This window comes from Saccostrea echinata, unplaced genomic scaffold (genome assembly GCF_033153115.1).
Source record: "Saccostrea echinata isolate AGI-Se365-2 ecotype Australia unplaced genomic scaffold, CSIRO_AGI_Sech_v1 ptg000054l, whole genome shotgun sequence".
Classification (NCBI taxonomy): domain Eukaryota; kingdom Metazoa; phylum Mollusca; class Bivalvia; order Ostreida; family Ostreidae; genus Saccostrea; species Saccostrea echinata.
In genome coordinates, this window is record NW_026889803.1 from 56,314,823 (window position 1) to 56,331,251 (window position 16,429).

General features: G+C 33.9%; 1 long non-coding RNA gene across 1 annotated transcript; it reads left to right on the forward strand.

Moving 5' to 3' along the window:
• Nucleotides 1–1,430: 1,430 nt before the first annotated feature.
• Nucleotides 1,431–2,374, forward strand: LOC133205821 (uncharacterized). Its single transcript, XR_009723666.1, has 2 exons — nucleotides 1,431–1,494; nucleotides 1,847–2,374. It is a non-coding gene; the product is annotated as an uncharacterized LOC133205821 (long non-coding RNA).
• The last annotated feature ends 14,055 nt before the right edge of the window (nucleotides 2,375–16,429 follow it).

The following is a 16,429-nucleotide window of genomic DNA, read 5'->3' on the forward strand; positions in this document are numbered from 1 at the left end:
GACACTTTCCCCTGTCACACATGGAATAAAATCAGGTTTCTGATTGGTTAAAAATGATAAGGAATCGCGCGCACTAGAGAGTTAGAGAGAAAGAGAGAGAGAGAGGGGGGGAGAGTAATTATTTCCTCTTTGGACTTTTACCATTTATTTTTTTTATAAAATAAGTGATATCAGAGACATTAGTAACATAGCAAGTGTTTTCAGGGACCCATAGGTCCCTGATTATGACAGGAACGTATATTATTATAAGTAAGTACCAGGGAATTTATATACTAGATAGTAGGTCCCCGATAAGCTGGTAAATATTGTTCGTAAGTAAGCTAACTATATTTATTTCCAATTTTGAGCCCATTGAGGGCATATAAGAATAACATCAAACTAGATAACAGAAGAAACAAACAAACAATGAGACAGAAATTATATAAATGTTGAAATACATCTCCAAATAATTCAGATAAATTTTATATAATGGCTAAACATGTATATTCATCCTGTGATAATATTGTTTCTTGTTTGAAAACATTTCAATATATATTCTGTAAACGATTTAATTACTATTTCACTATTTTCACTTGTCATGAGCCACATAATTTATTCTAAGTTGATAAAGTGGAGGAAATTTCATTTTGATTTTGAATGTATTCTAACAAGTTCTTTTCTTTGTGGTTCAAATCTAGGACATTCAACAGCTATTCAAATGTAAAATGATTTTCGTCCTCTATCGAGTTTGAGTTGCAATTTCTACATTTTCCATCTTCGACAGGAATACATGTATTTCTATATCTGTCAATTCAATTACTAAATTTATGAGAAGTTACATGAAAATTTGTTCAGCACCTGAATGAGTACATCTTGTAACATCATGTAAAATTGAACTGTGTTGAAAAATATTCCTCTCTACTTAGTGTTGGTTTAAATAAAGCACATGTTCGTAATTTACCTTTCCAAATAATAGCACATTCTCTGGCAAGTTTTTACTTTATCTTTAACTCTTTTTTCGCCTTATCACTGATATACTTCTGATTGTAGTTTTGTTTTTTTGAAAATATATTATCACAGGATATTCCTAATTTGTTTCAGTTCTTTTCACTGTTATGATACATGTTTTCTTTCAGTGCATTTGCAAGTAATGAATAATCTTCTTTTTTTGGGGGGGGGGGATTGTCAATTTCTTTTTTCTTAGGCTTTTACGCTAGATACTTATCACCCCCCCCCTTCCCCCATTTATGTTCAGTGACTTCAAAGCAAAGAATATTATGTAGATAATCTCTTAGCGACCAGCACCCCCTTTAATATTTATCTGTGAAAAACTTGAACGTACTTTCACATTTACATGTATCATTGGATTATAACACAGACATCAAATCCGAATCATTTTTCGTACGTACTATTAGTATTTAGTAAAAGCCAAACCGATTTCAATTTGTGTTTTCCGGAACCAGTGAGTGACCTGCATATGCGTGAATTTATGACCATTATGTTTTGTTAATTCAGGTATTATTGACAATGAATCAGACTCTTGAGGTACACGTTAAAAAGTTTATTATACAAAAAGAAATATGTTCCTAGTTGTTAATGCGTTTCAACGCCTCGTTATACTTTGTGTAATAAAATAGTTTCATTAGAGGAAATTCGGACTTATCTACATACTCGCCAACCTTCCAACATGACCAACGCTCTATAACTATTTGTTCTATATTCATCTCTAATGTCTCATGGTCCTAGTTAATGTCTCCTTCAGATGTGCAAATTCAGAAAGCAACAGCGAATAATGGTAGTTTTCATTGATGGTGAAAAGGAATTTTTTTTTTAAATTTTGAATATTAGAATGTATTTTCTTTTGTAGCCTTGAAGTACAAGTGAACAGTTATGATGAATTCCTTATCCTCTTTCTTGAGAGCAACCAGAGTCCTTCTTCCCCCCTTGCTACAAACCAGCAGCATTAGTAGAAGCTTCTCCACGGTGTACCAGAAATGTTCTATCAGTTCCTATATAACACAGTTTACCTCCACACAACATTTATTAATGCCATCCATCATTAAACTAGAGCAAACACGAGCATATCAACCAAGAGGTGTTCCAAAGTTAAGATGCAGACATTGCTATTTTGTTACCAGACATGGTCAACTATTTGTTGAGTGTACAAGTAAAAAAAGACATAGGCAGTTTCAAATTGTTGGGAAAAGTCGTCGATTTAAGGATGATCTAACTGAAGGAAAGTATAAGAATTTTGTTTACCAGGATTTTAAACACAGAAGATTTTATAGGCTCGGAGAATCAATATGGTCAAAGGATGATTTAGTTGGTGACAGAATGGGAAAGGACTTGTAGAATTATAATATTATAAATTGTAAAATAAAAGTAATGAAAATAGCAGGGTTTTTTTTCTCATTTGATTTTTTAGTGTAATGTGAAACAAACAAATTCAGAGAATTGTGGTTCCCCACTTTTAGTTGGTTTATTGGTTGGGTTGCTATGATTTAAGACATATTACAATATTAACTATCTTGTCTGTCCTGGCTTGTTTGTCCACCATGCAAAAAAAAACAATATGTTTTATATTTTGGAAGCAATATGTTTTGGTGCAAAATTTTGGAATTCTTGAAAGTAAAACTGGTCTAGGACATGAGATCAAAAATCATTTTACATTCTGAAAAATCTTGTCACAAGTAATACATATATTTAAGAAATAAGAATTAAAGGCCCATCTACTTGTGCCAAGGTAATTTTTTTTTTGGGAAAATTAGGTCAAACTGCAAGGTCAAGGAAATGGGGTCAAAAATCGTATATTGGAAAAGGTCAAGGTTATGCACATAAAAATATGATGTCCTGTTTCTTCAAGAACAAAGCTATAACCAAAGTTTTTTATTCATTAAAAATAGGTCAAACTTAGAGGTAATGAGGTCAAAAATGATAATTTCTCAATCAAAAACTATTACAACGTTAAAATTTCTGAAAAGTAGGTTAAACTTTAGGGTAATGGTCACGAGGTCAAAAACAATAGTAAAGGTCTCTTGTCACAGGTAATTCATGAGTGAAATATAAGAGCCCTATCTTTTCTCTTTCAAAAGTTTAACCAATGTGAAAAGTACCGTAGGTCAAACTTCAAGGTCATGGGATAAAATATTATAGTACATTCAGAAAGATCTTGTCACAGATAAATGAGGTAATACACATGTGAAATATGGAAGCATTATCTTCTCTCATTCAAAAGTTATGACCAAGCTTATCGTCTCTCGTTCAACATGCCTCACAAGCCGTAACGTCAGGGGTTTTGAGTCCACTTGTGGCCGTGACACCCCTGACAACTTCATATTTTACAGGCTGACTGCAGCGACATCTTTTGGTCGGAAAAATTACAAATCGTGATTGTATTTCTTATCTATTGACCAATCACATTAGCCTTGTATTGACAAAAAACCTGCATTGATATTTCAACTGTGTACTTTCTGTATACGTTTTCTGTCTATTTATAAAAGCCCAAATTTGATTGGTACTTCTGAATGAGAAAAGCAAGTCTGGAAAAAAAAAAAAAACAAATGAAGTTTTTCAGGGGTCCCACAGCCACGAGTGAAATCAGAATCCCTGATGATGTGAGGATGCTCATTCAAAAAATATTACCAATGTTATATATTTTTTTTAAAAGTAGGTCAAACTTCAAGGTCAAGGTCTTGGGATCAAAAATTATAGTATATTAGGAAAGTTCTTGTCACAAGTAATGCAGGTGGGAAATTTTTTTCTCATTCAAAAGTTATGACCAAGGTTAAACTTTGTGTGACAGATGGACAGACAAACCATAGGCAATCCCCAGCTTAATTGTTAAAAATATATATATCTACTAACCTATAAATATAATATTTATTGTATAGTAGATATATATTTTTAAATATTAAGCTGGGGAGTGCCTATGGGACAGACAAATGAGATTTCATGTTCCTTTCACAAAAGTGGGGCAAATAAGATTTGTGTGTGTGTGTGTGCATGAAAAAAACAATTTTTGTTAATTTTTTCTTGAAAAATTTAACTAATGTGATTTGTACTCTACTCCAGAAAACTAAAGACTAACTGTTGACCTGCTGAACTACATTAATATTTTCCTTAAAGTTGTGAAGCAATCAAATATGTGCCTGACATATTTAAACATTTTACCAAGTCTTTTGAACATTATAATGATTAACAAAATGAATCCTGATGTTTCGGATTTAGAATGGCATACATACTGATATGATGAAATCTGACTTGCCATCTGGTGTGTGTAAGGAAGGGGAGGAGTGAGGGAGGGAGGGGGAGTGGAGGTCACAGAATCCTGTGGGCTTCACAATTTTTTGGTAAATGAAGGTGGACAGGTGTATAGTGACACTATTGACTGAAACATTTTCTGTCTGTGACAATTTTTACTGTTTTCTCAGATTTCTTCCTTAATTCTTGCTGAACAAGGAGGAATTCCCTTATATTATGTCAATCCTGACAAAAGGTATATCAAGGATTTTTTTGAGAAGTATATTATAAATATCTACTCATATAGCATGACTCAAAGTCACAAAGAAAATGGGGGTCAGTGTGCATCTTACTGAGCAACAGTTCAATTAACTTGACCTTTCTGCACTTAAATTGTTTCTTTTAACCTTATCACTTTAGGCTTTATCATATTTTACTAGATGTAATCATGGCAATAAATATACAGGGTAATCTTATTTTATGTAAATAAAATAGTTTGAATAATACTTATTATAAAAAGCATCCTGAAACAGGATGTGTTTGTGAAACACTGATGCCCCCGTATGGCAACTTATAGCAAAGGTTAAACTTTCTCAAATGCAAATTATCAAATATGTTGGTACCCAAAGTAAGGTCTTGTCTCGAGGAATATACATGTGAAATATGAAAGCCCTAGCAGCAACAATTGAATAGATATGGAAAAAGTTAAAGTTTTTTCAAAAGTATGTCAAACATCAAGGTCAAGGCCAAATGGTCAAAATTAATGGTGCTTAAGGAAAGGCCTTCTCACAAGAAATACACATGTGATATACGAAAGCCGTAGCACCAATCATTTAAAAGTTATGGCCAAGGTTAAAGTTTTTCAAAAGTATGCCAAACTTCAAGGTCAAGATCAATGGATTACAATTGTTGGTATCCAAAAGAAGGTCTTGTCGGAAGGAATAGACATGTTAAATATGAAAGCCCTAGCACTAATTGTTCAAAAATAATGGCCAAGGTTAAAGTTTTCTTAAAGTAGGTCAAACTCCAAGGTCAAAGGGTCAAAGTTGTTGGTATCCAAAGGAATCCTCGTCACTAGGATTACATATCTTAGTATGAAAGCCCTAACACAAACCGTTCCAAAGTTATGGCTAAGGTTAAAGTTCGGTAAAATTTTGCAAAACTGATTCAAACTCCCAGGTCAAGGTCAAATATAATGGTATCCAAAGAAAGGTCTTGTCACAAGGAATACACATGTGAAATATGACAGCCATAGCTCCATCCAATCAAAAGTTATGGGCAATTTCAAAGTTTTTGTGGACAAACAGACAGCTAGACAGACAGACGGACGGACAGATCAAAAACTATATACCCCCGAATCTCCGATACGGGGGCATAAAAACAAGATGTGTTTGTGAAACACTGAAACCCCCGTATGGCAGCTTATGGCGAAGGTTAAAGTTTCTTAAATGCAAGTCAAACTCCAGGACAAGAAATCAAAAATGCTGGTACCCAAAGAAAAGTCTTGTCTCAAGGAATATACCTGTGAAATATGAAAGCCCTAGTACAAACCGTTGAAAAGTTATGGCGAAGGTTAAAGTTTTTTAAAGTAAGTAAAACGGCAAGGTCAAGGTCAAATGGTGCCCAAGGGAAGTTCTTGTCACAAGTGATACACATGAAGGTGAAATGTGAAAGCCCTAGAACCAAATGTTCAAATGTTATTGCCAATGTTAATTTTTTTTAAAAGTGTCAAACTTCAAGGTCAACGTCAATGCCAAAATTGTTGGTTTTCAAAGGAAGGTCTTGTCACAAGGAATATACATGTGAAGTATGAAAGCCCTAACACCAACTGTTCAAAAGTAATGGCCAAGGTTAAAGTTTTTCGAAAGTAGGTCAAAATCCAAGGTAAAGGTCAAAGGGTCAAAGTTGTTGGTATCTAAAGGAAGTTCTTCTTACAAGGAATGCATATGTGAAGTATGAAAACCCTAGCACTAACTGTTCAAAAGTTAAGGCCAAGGGTAATTTTTTTCAAAATTGAAATAGGTCAAACTCCAAGGTCAAAAGGTCAAAGCTGTTGGTATGCAAAGAAAGGTCTTGTCACAAGGAGTACACATGCGAAATATGAAAGACCTAGCTCAAGCTGTTCAAACGTTATAGCCAAGGTAAAAGTTTTTTCAACAGTCGGTCAAACTCCAAGGTCAAGGTCAAAGGGTCAAAGATGGTGGTATCCAAAGGAAGGCCTTCTCACAAGGAATACACTTGTGAATTTGAAAGCCCAAGCTCCAAGTGTTCAAAAAGTTATGGCCAAGGTTAAAGTCTCATAAAATTTTGCAAAAGTGGGTCAAACTTCAAGGTCAAGGTCAAATATATGATGGTACCTAAAGAAAGGTCTTGTCACAAGGAATACACATGTGAAATATGAAAGCCATAGCTCCAACTAATCAAAAGTTATGGGCAAGGTTAAAGTTTTTGCGGACAAACAGACAGACGGACGATCAGGGCAAAAACTATATGCCCCCGAATCTTCGTTTACGGGGGCATATAAAAAAGAAATGACTAAAAATTTAACAATAATGCTGACATATGAAATTTACAATCTATAACATTACCAAGTTTATGGGACAATGCCTTACAATTTTAATCTGCATGAATATGTTCATTATGGTTTTTTTATGTTGCCCCATACTATGGCAATACAGGAACGGGTCAAAATTGTCCGACAGCGTTTGAAGATTGAAAATATTTTCAGATAAGTTACAAGGGATATAGTGAGAAAAATGAGTGATACGCCGACAACGGGAGATAACTCTTAAGAATATGAATCTGCTCTCGGCCAAACGGTACATATCAGGTGACCCACTTATATTATTTTAGGAAATATTATTTCCCAGCTTGAAAAGGGGGGTTTTACATAGTGATGTGGGTGTCCGTTCTTACGTCTTTCCGTATCCGTCAGACTTGGGGAATGGGGGGGGGGGGTTGTTTAGCCATCCCTTATTCGCAACTCCTCTATATAATACCACTGAATGAAATTTAATGACACTTTCACAGAATCTTTATCAGATAGTGCCATTGTGTACCTCCTATTTTACGCTTTTATCGAACAGATATTTTGGGTTTTCCATAGAAAAAGATTATACTCATATTGGTGTGGGGTATCATTTCATGAGCCCAGTGCTCACAGTACCTCTAGTCTTAGTGGACTGCTTCCTTTCCTGGTATATTCTAAAGGTTATTAATTAATTATAAAATAAAAAGGTAGCTGATCCTTTTGATAATAAATGTAGTCCTAATGATTAATTTTCTCCAGGTTGAGCTCTTTTTTTTTCAGATTAAAAAAAAAGTATGCATCAGCTTTTTGTGTGTTTTATGGGGTCACTTGTTTTGGATCACGAAAAGGGTTTTTGCTTGAAAAAAAAAAGATGGGAGTAAGTAAACCCTTAGTCTCTAAATAAAGAGTATAATCAATAAGTATTATGCAATTTAAACCAATTTTAGCTCAAAAATATCTAGAAACGTATCCGGCCGTAGCCCACTAGGACATGAATAGTAATATTTATATTGCAATATCAAAAGAAATGGTACATGTACTTTGCTTCTTCAGTCTGAGCTAATAATTTGTTATCTCTGATAAACGTGTTATTTAATCTTTTTGTCTGCTAAAATAAAGCACGGGGGGGGGGGGGGGGGGTTAGACCTGCTGTGCCCTTTCTCTGAATCCAGCTTCTGTACCCGGCAAAGGTACTATGACAATAAGAGGCGATGTGATTTTGAGGGTTTTAATTAATATTTTGTACCGAAAGTAAATAATCTTTATTGAATTGTCTCCCCCAATCCCCATCCCCTCACACGAAATAAGATTTTGATATTGCCTTAAATGTTCCAATTTTAAGCCAATTCAACCTAAGAATTAATGTTGTGCAATTTCCCATAAACTAACTAACAAGAACAATGAGCCATTTAAAATCTATTGTTTAGAATAATCCTATGTTTTCATAATTGAAACACGATGCTTTTATATGGTCATGAACTTTAATTTGATTAAGACAGCCATGTATTCTATTCCGTTTTCCCACGGAACCCTTTGTTATAAACCCAGTTGCTTAACAGTTCAAGTGCATGTGTGCAATGAAAAAAAAAATACACTGTGCGTGTTCAATTAAGTTAGATCTAATATAAGAAATTATGGAACATTCATGGAAGCATCATAAACAGTATAGAAACAGGACGTGGACAATATGTAGCGCCAACGAATCACCAAGAAGGTCAGTTATTGAATGTGATTTGATTTCTTATTAACATTTTTTTAGATGCTACTAGTACTTGCGGTGTTTCCCTGATCTAATATGAAAAATGAAATATGATTTTTCGCATTTTAATAAGATTCATTTGTATTTGTTAAAAGTAATGATTTTTGTTAAATGCCCTTCATTATCTTAGATTTTGTGGATTTCTGTAAATAGACACTCTACAGATTATTTTATCCATGCTGCTACACAAGACATAAAAAACACATCATTGTAATTTCTATTTGTCCATCATTAATTATTCAGGAAGTTGGTTAATCTTCGCGATCTTCGACCTTCGCATGGAATCCTTGTCGAAGATGTGTCTAATTCTATACAGACATGTTGAAAAAAAAATTCCATACCCTGACAATTAGTTTTAGTGTTAAACTTTTTGAAATTAAAAATGATTGAAAAAATCACTATTTTCTCTTATATTTCTCCTCGTTGTCAATAGTTCTATGTAATTGATCTATGCCTGTTTCCGAAATTATCGTTAAATAAATTTTTCAAGAACTGAAATTTCTATCAGCTAAAAAAATTGACTGTCCAACCTAATGTCAGGTCGTCGCTGGTGCTTTATTGCTTAATAGAATCATAAATCAGGAGAGGTAGGACAGGGAGCTATTTTGGTAAAATCAGTCAATAACTGATCTACCCAGACGCCTTTGAAGATGGGGGTATTCAATGACCCTGGCAATTGACACCGAAGCAATATGAAAACGCGGGAAAATGAATAGTGAGAGGTAGCGCTTATGGTCCGTAATTCATTCTCTAGTGATCTGAAGTGCTCCCAATTGGCTTTTCTTCCTAGCAGAGTCATATTTATCATGTATATATTTGCCGTAAGATCATTTCCCCAGATGAAGTTTGTCAAAGAAGGTAAGTCTGATGTGGGGGATCGCTTTCCCTCAGATGTGTGGCGGCGAATTTACCGTTGCATGGAAATAATGGCGAATTTGTGAATTTATTCATTCTGTTAATCCCCCTGTACATAACGACTGTACCAATGCTTACATTTTGTTTTATTTTCCTGTGAGAACGCTATGAATGTGTGTGAAATTTTGGAGTACAAACTATAGAAATGTCATCCATTCCAAGGAGCCATTCTTCATGTACACGATTTGATGGTTTAGTGCCCTGTCGACTGGGTCTTATTTACATTCATTATAAACTTCTCCTTTGTTGTACGCTTATCAGGCATATCCTGGAAGTCTATTTCCTAAAATATTTTTGTATGATACCTGCATCGAAATGAACTAAAGTTACCTTTATCTCAAACTGTATGGTAATTTGAGTGTCTATTTTAAAAATTTCAAAATTTATTACACGTGCATTTACTTTTTTGCGAGAGGGTTCTAAGCTTAACAAGTCACAAGACTAGCTAAGTAATTTTCCCTTCTGTAGTGGTCACTATATGACTTCTCGTCAGTAGAGATTCACTGATGGCCCCTCGTCTCTTATCCCACTGCTCTAATGTATGGCGACATATGAATGTTAAAGACTCGCCCATTGATTTTCTCATAGCGTTTAAAAATCATTCAATTCTCCAGGTACAAAGTCTGCTCTGTCATAAAAATAATATTTGATATAAAAATCAAACTTAGATTAAGAGTAATTCGATAAAGATAAAATTAGAATACAGCTTTGTAAAAGTATAACTCTAACAGTAACATTGACACATGCCCCAGCGGTATGTAGTCTGATCGAGATGGTGTTTGTTTACCATTGATTGGAGCAGTTTTTTTGGGTAAGTCCCATATATGCTTTATTCCTTGAACTCACTCTTCTTTTTTAAGAATTAGAAAGGATTCTTCATGGAAATAATAGAATGAAATACATGTATATAGAAAAAAAAGGATAAACCAGCTTGTACGTCTTTTTTTCCTAAAATTTAATTTGATTTTAATAAGATTTTAAAAGTAAGCAGAAGCCGTGTAGCTGTTGGATTTTTGGAATAACTCAGTATATACCGGTATGTAGCAAAGTCAAATTTGATACAAGGATACATACAAGAAGATAAAAAAAACATTGAAGAGTTAAAGTTATAGTCTGTTTCTTCAAGATGTGTTACATTTTGGAGAGTTTCGCGGACTATGCTCAACGTGCTTATTCTGGCCCTAGTCTGCATCCCCGGGTGACCTCTCTCAGTGTGTACTTTGTAATAAATGATTTTACACAACAGGAAAACACCAGCATAGATAAATTTAATGACAGAGATAGGAAGAAGAATCAATGAACAGTTCTTAGACCTAATAACACGGGAGGAATTAAAAACTCCCTCTCGTCGGTGAAACCATGCAAGGTGTGACGTCATTCCCTCTGAATGTGCCTTCCCGATGTCTTATTGGGTGATTAATTGGATAAATCTTCTTTCCAGTTTTCGCTATCTGAAACCAATAAATCACTCGCGTTAATTATAAGACAGCAATTTGTCAGAAGCATATGTTTAAAAACATATCCCCGTTGCTTGTCACATAGACCATGGCAATTATGTCAATACTCAAACCGTAAACTAGTTAAAATAGGGAATGTAATGCATATACTTGTATATACTTCAATTCAAATAACTTCCAATCAGCCTTTAATCCTGTTTTTAAAGAATTTTTTAAACTGTATAGAATTCAAACTATACAATTTATAAAGCACTCTTTGCATCTGATATGAATATGCAGTTTTTGAATCTGTCCTGTTCTTAATCCGAGAGCAAATCGTGAATGGCTTTTGAAAGACTACTTTTGTTATGGCGCTTCCTGTGGTATAATACAGCGGGTATTGTTCAGGGTTAATACTACTGGGCACTTTAAACCCTTTTGTTTTTATTTCTTTGTGTATTGGGAATTTGTGCACGAGGGGAAATGCACCTTCAAAATGGTAAGTAATGATTCTCAAAAGAATTCGAGATTTTTGAGAAGAATGTTTTCTTTAGCGTATTAGCCAAATATTTATGTCAATTTGAAAGATTAAATTAAGGTCATCATATTGTCGATGTTTTAGAAGAAAGTGAGATAGAACTATATATTTTCCTTGTTTGGAAGTATATAAAAATTGTAGGAAAAGCGAGAAAAATTTCTTATTATAACTCGGAAAATTTTGACACAGTATCTTTGGGATCTTTCGGTGATGTGGAAACTGATATGATGGAAGAAATATTTGATTATTGAAAGATTCTGTTTTGATCAAATAAGCGAATGTATTTTTTTTTTTACGATGCATTTTCTTTCAACAATTTTGCTTCTAATTCAAATGTTAAGATCGATGACGTTGATTAGTTGAAGTTGAAACGTGTCGTCAACTGATACAACTACATTGTACATACAAGTTATAGGTTGACTGATGCCTAAAGATATAAATCAGTTTTATTTTTAACCAGTTGCATATGTCTGTAAAACAACGGAATATTTTTGGCAGCGTGTACATGTAAATATAACATAATTCATTTGGATAACCTCAGTGTGTTTAAATGTTTAACAATGATTCGAAAATTATTTATAAAATGATAAAATTGTTTTAAATCTGTTTAAGTATCCAAGTCATTCTTCGTTTACAAAAATACTTCAATTTATATTATAGGCCATATAAAGTGTGCGGAATAACCCACATTATATTAAGAAATAATGAATAGATATGAAACTTGAAGCCACTGTGTAACACATCAAAGGAAATTTAAAACAATTCATTGAATGGCAAGTACAGCGTATTAATATAATAGAAAATGCACTTATATACCTGCCAGAAAAGTTCAAAATACAAAGTGCAAGCGAAGTATATATTTACCTCGATTAGATATCCTTATGATTAGAAATTATTTAAAAGACGAAAGAATTTTCTACAAGACATTGGAATATTGTATACATGTAGGAACAGCACATAATTAGAAAAGAACAAATTATCATGTGAAGAATGTGTTTGGGGTTTAACAAATGACTTTTTTTCGGGGGACTTGACGTGTTCCTTTTCTTGAAGTAGAAAAACTAAATAGACACACCAGATCTGAAGTCTTTTTGGGGATCTATCTTGATCTACATATATCATGCTTACTTATATCAGGATGCACTCAAGCCATCGTTAAAATAAAATAATCATAATAAAAACATGCACAAAATGAGGACAGCTATGTCGATGTAGGTATAGAAGGTATAGTTCAATTGGTCCATTCCATTCTGCACATGACGTTTTTGAATTCGAACGAAGAGCACCCCCTTCCCTCCCCCTTCAACTATTTTAGTTCTGAGTGTCGATTCTTAATTGTCATAATAGGATTTTTTTTCTTATCTAAGACTCTTTTTTCATAATTCTTAACTTTAACAAAACCTCTCATTATAAATGCCAGTAAATCGATGAAAAACCATATTTAGACTGACTTGTTTTCTTGTTTGATATAGGTTCTAACATTTTGACGACTTTTTTGTTGTTTGAAGAGTATTTCATTTAACCTGATAATTGCACTTTTTAAAAGTTGCCTTGGACATCAAAGAACTCAGTTTTGGCAATCTTTGTCGCAACCATCGCTTAAGTTTAAGTTATCCTGCGATTCTAACGGGATTTTCTAAATTTAATGTTGACATTACTCTAAAACTTGGAACCCATTTAGCAGAAATCATTTTGATGTTTTAAGTGTAAACAGATTTAAGGTATTAAGGAAATGGTTTAGTTCTAACCCAAGACACGGGTATGCCGGGTGTAAATAGATAAATCTACCTCTTAAAAAAAGAATGTGAGACCGTTTATGACTAGTAAAATGCATTATTTTCATTACGTACTTGAGGGAAAAATAAAATGAGGGCAAATTTATCGACGGACCATTAAAAAGCAGGTAATTGCGTTAAGCAGTGCAACAAAATCCGATCTAATTAAGGAAAGCCTGAAGTCAGTGGTTTTTTAGTGAATGGGAACATATTTAATCGGATCAAATCCCAAGAATGTTATTTAAAACTATTTCGTTTCTTGATAATTCTTTTTAGTAATTATGGAGCACGTTCATTCACCCAAGACAAGTGATAAATTTAGGAATCCCTATCCATTTTTATCCGACTACTCGAGACACAACATGGATACTGGAAATAACAGCCTCTGTGGATCCTTATTAGGGACTGCGTATTTTCTTTAACTGTTTTATTGGGCGTTTTATGGTGATTAATTCTTGAGCTCTATCTTTCAAGTGATCTGTTAAAATTCAGGAAAGATATAGTTACCAAGACAACGCAATCTTGGAGTACATGTCTTAGGTTGAAAATTTATGTCAAAGTATCTCCATAAAATGTCCTAACCTTAACCAAAGTATTAGTGTCTGCCATAGAGGATTTGTTGTCTCAAAAACGGAAGTATTGATTGGAGATAACAAATCAAAGATAGCCAATGGAAAGTTTCCCTACTTACCAGTAATTCCAACGAATGGATGGTGCATTGGTCAAAATGCACGATTAAAAGAAGTAGAGGGGTACAACTTAATGTTGTGATATGAGTCTCCTGAATTATGATATATGTGTAATTTCGTTTTGAGGCGCTTCTATCATGGATACTGTTTTCTCAGCAAATTAGGCCTTGGACTAATACGAGTATAACCATCAAAGAAGAATCAAGTAAATGGAATTGACTGCGGTCTTTATATAAATATAGTTTTGAGAGACTTGATTTAAATATTGTCCGTCTCGTGAAATGTTCATCAATGAAAATTTGAGTTGAGAAGTATAATATTATTTCTAAATCTTCAAAAATGACTAATACCCCTTGATCCGCGGAGATTAAATTTTAAAGAAGAATCAGACTGACAAACATGGAAGTACTTGAATTACGTTTTTAATTGTTGTTATGATAAAAGAACTAATGACTTTTTAAGGAGTTATGTGCATTAAACTTTTTTTTTGAAATGGACTTATTTCTATGATGATTTGAGACTGGCTCCAGCTTGTTGAACTTTTTTTGTAAATTCTTGATGACCCTTTCCCCACTCTTTGTTAAGAAATGATTTTGGCTGGATAATTATGGGGTCTATGTACATGTGCAGTGAGTTACTGGCAGACACTCTAACGACGACTGCCTACCGGAACTTCTGGACATTTGACGACCAGAAACTCGACAGAAAGGACAAATTATCGCGGTAGGTACATTTGTACATCTATCTTAAATCATCATCATTCCTTTTTAAATGTTCCTCGTTCAGTATGCACCACTGAGTATTGTAGGTTTGTTACTTTGAACGAGGCATATGAACACCAGGAAAAAGTCGATGGCTTATTAAGTTCTGGTGTCTTTAAAATATTGACAATCAGATAATATTTCCTAAATTGGTCGTAATCTTGATTCACCTGTTCTCATTTTAGAAGAATCTTGTATAAAGTTGTCCTCTACAAGAATTTAGAATTTTTCAAATTACAATTGTCATAAACAAATTTAAATTGAAAAAATCTAAATTTTGTAGAGTACAACGTTATTAAAAAAGGTGCATTGAAACCAACATCCCCAATTTTTTCTCATTATACTTCATGCATAAGTATTCTTCTATCTCTCTAAATGCGAATTCTTTTTTTTTTATCATCGACGTTTCGAACATCATCAAATGGGCATATCTTCTTGGAAACCCCAATCACTGCCCTGACCTCGAGACCTGCGAAAGATAATCGACAAGCTATTCTTCAGAGTTTCATTTTTAGCTCTACTGGTCAGAGAGCAGAAGAGCTTATGCGAAAGTAAGGTGTCCGTCGTCCGTCCGTCTGTCTGTCTGTCTGTCTGTCTGTCTGTCCGTCTGTCTGTAAACAATTTTTCAAAACGCTACTCCTCCTACAGTTTTGGTCCGATTTCAATATAACTTGGCACACAAGTAGACTACACTAAGATACATAATTTAGTGCATCGGTTTTTGATTTCGATGGACGGTGTTGCCATGGTTACTAAAAATAGAAATTTCTGTGAAATTCCTTTAAAACGCTACTCCTCCTACAGTTTTGGTCCGATTTCAATATAACTTGGCACACAAGTAGACTACACTAAGATACATAATTTAGTGCATCGGTTTTTGATTTCGATGGACGGTGTTGCCATGGTTACTAAAAATAGAAATTTCTGTGAAATTCCTTTAAAACGCTACTCCTCCTACATTTTTGGTCCGATTTCAATATAACTTGGCACACAAGTAGACTACACTAAGATACATAATTTAGTGCATCGGTTTTTGATTTCGATGGACGGTGTTGCCATGGTTACTAAAAATAGAATTTTCTGTGAAATTCCTTTAAAACGCTACTCCTACAGTTTTGGTCCGATTTCAATATAACTTGGCACACAAGTAGACTACACTAAGATACATAATTTAGTGCATTGGTTTTTGATTTCGATGGACGGTGTTGTCATGGTTACTAAAAATAGAAATTTCTGTGAAATTCCTTTAAAACGCTACTCCTCCTACAGTTTTGGTCCAATTTCAGTATAACTTGGCACACAAGTAGACTACACTAAGATACATAATTTAGTGCATCGGTTTTTGATTTCGATGGACGGTGTTGCCATGGTTACTAAAAATAGAAATTTCTGTGAAATTCCTTTAAAACACTACTCCTGCTACAGTTTTAGTCTGCTTCTAATATAATTAGGCATACAAGAAGACTATACTAAGATACATAATTTATTGCATTGGATTTTGAATTCGATGAACAGTGTTGCCATGGTTACTTAAAATAGAAATTTCTGTGAAATTCCTTTAAAACGTTACTCCTCCTACAATTTTGGTCTGATTTCAATCTAATTTGGCACACAGTTAGAATACACTACGATACATAATATGTATTTCTGTTTTTTTTTATTTGGGTGAGTGGTGTTGTCATGGTTACCGGTACTAAAAATAGAAATTTCCGTGAAATACTTTCAAAATGCTACTACTCCTAGTTTTCATTTGATTTCAATATAACTTGTCACAAAAGTAGACTACATTAAGATACATAATTCTATTT